The sequence below is a fragment of the Limulus polyphemus genome, unplaced genomic scaffold (genome assembly GCF_000517525.1).
Source record: "Limulus polyphemus unplaced genomic scaffold, Limulus_polyphemus-2.1.2 Scaffold4840, whole genome shotgun sequence".
NCBI classification, from domain to species: domain Eukaryota; kingdom Metazoa; phylum Arthropoda; class Merostomata; order Xiphosura; family Limulidae; genus Limulus; species Limulus polyphemus.
The window spans coordinates 23,455-28,233 of record NW_013670450.1 but is presented as its reverse complement, the minus strand read 5'-3'; positions in this window follow the sequence as shown (position 1 = coordinate 28,233).

Below are 4,779 nucleotides of genomic sequence, written 5' to 3'. Positions count from 1 at the left end.
TCTGATAGGTAAATGTTACATTCCTGACAAAGTAATTATGAAAAATACAATAACTTTCAAACATTTCCATTTAAATAGGTTGTAGTGTTTGTTAACCTGATATTTGTCTTTCATTCTTTAGGTAAGTTTTTGGTGGAAATACTTACGATGCTTGAATTATACGGAAGGGTTTCTGTTTGTTTGAGAAACAAAATTGATAGAAAACTTGATAAAGAATATGGAACATCAGTTAACACGAATAAGCCAATTCTATTCTTGATCTTTAAGTAGAAACGGCAATGTGTGTCTAAGCGGTCCTTTGAACTGATTTGTGAATGAACACGTTTCTAACGTGTTACTTGGTATTTACTATGTTACGTATTACAGTTTGAATGGTCTGAGGTCGAGCTAAATGATAATTTAAATTCAGTGGTGAAATAAATGCCGATATATATCCAATTTATGTTATTTGCCAACAAGATTGATACGATGATTCAGTTATCTGGACTAATGACAACCGGTTACTGGATTTCAGGTATGTATATTATTGAGGTTATGGTTATACCTGTAGGACTAATGAGAAGTGCATTGCAGCTTAAAGATATTTAAGCTACTTAATACGACATTCTAGAATACAGGTATATGAAATATTCAACGTTATAATTCCGATCTACAGATTACTGAATATTTTAAGACGTTGATCTGTAGGATTTTGAGGGTATAATTAAAAAATTTAGATCTATAGTGCAAGGGAACATTATCCGACAAAATGTACACGAACAACAAACTACAGATAACATAACCAAACGCCTATTTTCTAACATCAACATTAAGAAACAGCACTATACCGAATGCTGTAAGCACAATCATATTCGTGATACTACCGTATAATCCACTTTATTTTCATTCGAATAGTCTCTTTACGCTTTTTGTATTTTCTGATTGCTCACACTAGAAAACCTACTTTTAATATGAAATTATTTTTCTTGATTTTCATGTAAGTATAGTTCGAGCATTTAGCTTCCTATGCAACATCGTTAGTGACGATTTTCTTTTACCTTACCGTGTACGCGTTATTGCTAGGACCAACAAGCATACACCGGTAGGTAACAAGCCTCAGGGTCTTTTGTGAAGGTACGTAAATCTTTCTCCTTCACATTGGCTTAGTGTGTTTAGTATAAAAGCCAGAAAAATAAAACGGCAAATCTAAGCCTACTAGATTTGAAACCCCCAATATGCATTTACAACTTTGCCGCCCATAAACAGACATAAGAAAAATACAGGGCTTTCTAGCTTCGGGAAACTAAAGCTTATCATGTGTAATATCTACTTTACCTAAATATTTAGATTAAAATGTGGAACTTTCCTCAAGACAAAGCCTTTTTTTGAAAATTCAACAAAAAACCTAACTGATTTACTGTACTATACTGATCAGTTTGTTTTTACTGAACAAATTACAGAATATTTTGTTTACTTGAAGAGCACTTATTAAGAAGTGGGGTTATTATAATTTTTTTTGTTCTGGAAGAATGTTTGAAACTATTAAAAACATCTGTTTATTGCTTCACAAAGTGGCTAAGCATGCACATGCGACAGTACATTCATTCTAGAAATACACTTTTGAGAATTGAATAATTTTATAATAATTTGTTTGTGATTCCCGATATATGAAAAAAAATAGCGATTTTATCAGTTTTGGTCCAGAGTTTGGTATCAGTGTTGTAAAGGTTAATGACGACTAACCAGGTTTATATTATATTAAGAATCACAACATATTTTACTGAGATTTAATTTTATGACGTTGAAGAAACAGTATCGTTTTGATTAGAATATAAAACCTGCAAGGGTTCCTCTTGTTGATAATTATCAAACAACTTGAGTTTAAACTTAAATTGGTGATGCTAGTGTTACGTCTCCGTTTGTTAATTAACTTTTTTCCGTAACTTCGTTCCGACGAAATTTTAACGACACAAGTCTTTACTTAATAAAACTGGTTTATTCTTTCCGAATATAACTCTGCGATACACTTAATCTCAATACTCGCGCTAAAACAACACTGTAACGAACAAACGTCAATAATACTTCCGACTGCAGTTCAATTACTCACTATCTACACACACATTACATTACCTCCCGCGTCACGTTTTCCCCTCTTATATATATACCAGCCTACCCTACAAGTAAATACTAGAGCATTCGCCAAAGTACATGATTAATTCTAGAAACGTTGCGTCACTGTAGTCATGTGACTGCTGACGCAACATGCTCTTAACCAATGAGTAAAATATATATGTTTTTTTCTCTACCACTTCATTCATGGAATAAAATATTAGTCTTAAAAAAAAGAGTTCATTTATACCTTTAGATGAGTAATAGGACCCTTTTTGAAGGAGTAAAATTTAGACATCATTAAAGATATTAACTTTTACTCTTTCGGGAAGTATGTACGTAAGTTATCCCAACGGTTAGTGTAAAACAACACAAATGTTTCATATTTTCTTTTTTTTTAGAAAGGCGTAATTTTCACCTTAATTTTGTTTTAAATAATTTTCCTGACATTTTATTGATATTCTTTTCTTAAAAGTATCATAAATCTCAAACTGATAAATCCTGTGTTTATATGAATTCAGAATTTTTAGGAGACCACCCACGTCACTGCTCTCCCCATATTCTCTTGTGCTTCTTTCCATAAACCAGCTAAACTCTTGAAAGCCATTGACATTAAAGATGCTTTATTTGGAGACAAATATATGATAATTCATAACAGTGTTTATTTTGTAAGTGACCTTACCTGGTTTTTATTTCACAAATAAGCTCATCATGTTTAACAACATTTTAGTAGTAGTAGTAAGTGGGCATAAAAGTGTTATTTATATCTAACAAATGTTTATACTTATAATTTATGTTAGTTATTTCAATATAGTAAAGAAGGTTAAGTATGTTCTATTAAAACAATTTTGGATATGCAAATAATCAAGTCACAGCTGACATAAAGTCGTGATGGAATGGAACTTATCAGAGCTATATTTTGACATTGGTGTTTTGTAGGTAATGAAATACCATCGAAAATTGATCGTTTTTTGGAAGGGTATGCAACAGCCCCTTCCGACGCAAAATATTCATACAGTATACTCAGATCACAAAGAAGTGTTCAGATCCAAGATTTAGAATTTTGAAGACTAGGATATTCCTTGTAGTTAATGACGTTGGAAAACAAAAGAATGTGAATCAACGTGGGATATTAGGACTATCCATAAAAAGGCCTGCAGCAAGTCTTAGGCAATGTGCGGCGTCTTGTAACAGGTGAAAATTCACAAGCACAAAAATCAGTGGAAAAAGCACATCCGTGTGCCTCAGAAAACAGAACGAAACATAATCAAGAAGTATCTCCACCTGGAAAAACGACACAAGTCAATGGTATCCAAGTTGCTTCCATGAAATATCTGTTTAACCGTCGCATACCTCAAGCATGCTGTAAACTAAAACTAGTATTCACGCTATTCCATATGAATACATATTGGTAAAGGCACCAGACGTAGCGCTTATGGATTTCTGTGCAATCAGACTGTTCAAATGGATGCGTGGAAATCATAATCCTCATAAAATAGACGGATTAAAGAGACCATGTATGTATGAGTGGTGTGCTTTGGACATATTAATCTTACGACAGAGCCTTTTGTCATGGAAACTACGCCGCAAGACTATTGTTGAGATGCACTGCCGTCAGACAGAGCATGGCCGAACGTGACGTTGTGAGCTGTAACGATTCAATACAGTTCCAAAATCTTGATAATATAATGTGCTCAACTTCTCTAGCATTTAAGACATGCATAGAAACACGTCTACAATAAATCATCATTTGTATAACATCTAATTTTAACAAGACAACATAAAAACAAAGTGGTTGACGTCCTTTACCTACCCATCATTCACAAAAACAACAGCAAAAATATCTACTAAATATAGACCTTCAAATCCATATTTTTATGGAATAAAAATTTAAAATAATTCAAATTAATTCAATATAATGTAACCCAAGAAATACTTTCTATGAGTTTAATTATAACTTTAACTAAAAGAACAAATCTATATCTAAACTTCTAAATCTTTATTTACTATCCTTATCTTACGTACTTTTATTATTCCACTAAAATAGACTAGCCATCAAAATAAATTACAAACCCTTAATAATTTTGAGCATCTAAGTAGTCTCCATTTTTCTATGGCCCAGAAGATACAAAACCAAACGTTACATCTAAATTTTTCCTTATAGCTTAAAATACTTAAAATCTACAGTATTCTAACTGCCTGCCTTCGCACTCTTTTGAACTTGTAGATAATATTCTTAAATATGTAAATTAAATCTGCACACAGAACTTTAAGTAAAGCTACTATAAAATATTTTTATGATACTACATTGTAACAAGGATAATTTGAATTACATCATTCTTTAGGTTTCACCTTATAGTTAGTGTAAATATGTTTGTGGTACTACATTGTAACAAGGATAATTTGAATTACATCATTCTTTAGGTTTCACCTTATAGTTAGTGTAAATATTTTTGTGGTACTTCATTGTAACAAGGATAATTTGAATTACATCATTCTTTAGGTTTCACCTTATAGTTAGTGTAAATATTTTTGTGGTACTACATTGTAACAAGGATAATTTGAATTACACCATTCTTTAGGTTTCACCTTATAGTTAATTTAAATATTTTTGTGGTACTTCATTGTAACAAGGATAATTTGAATTACACCATTCTTTAGGTTTCACCTTATAGTTAATTTAAATATTTT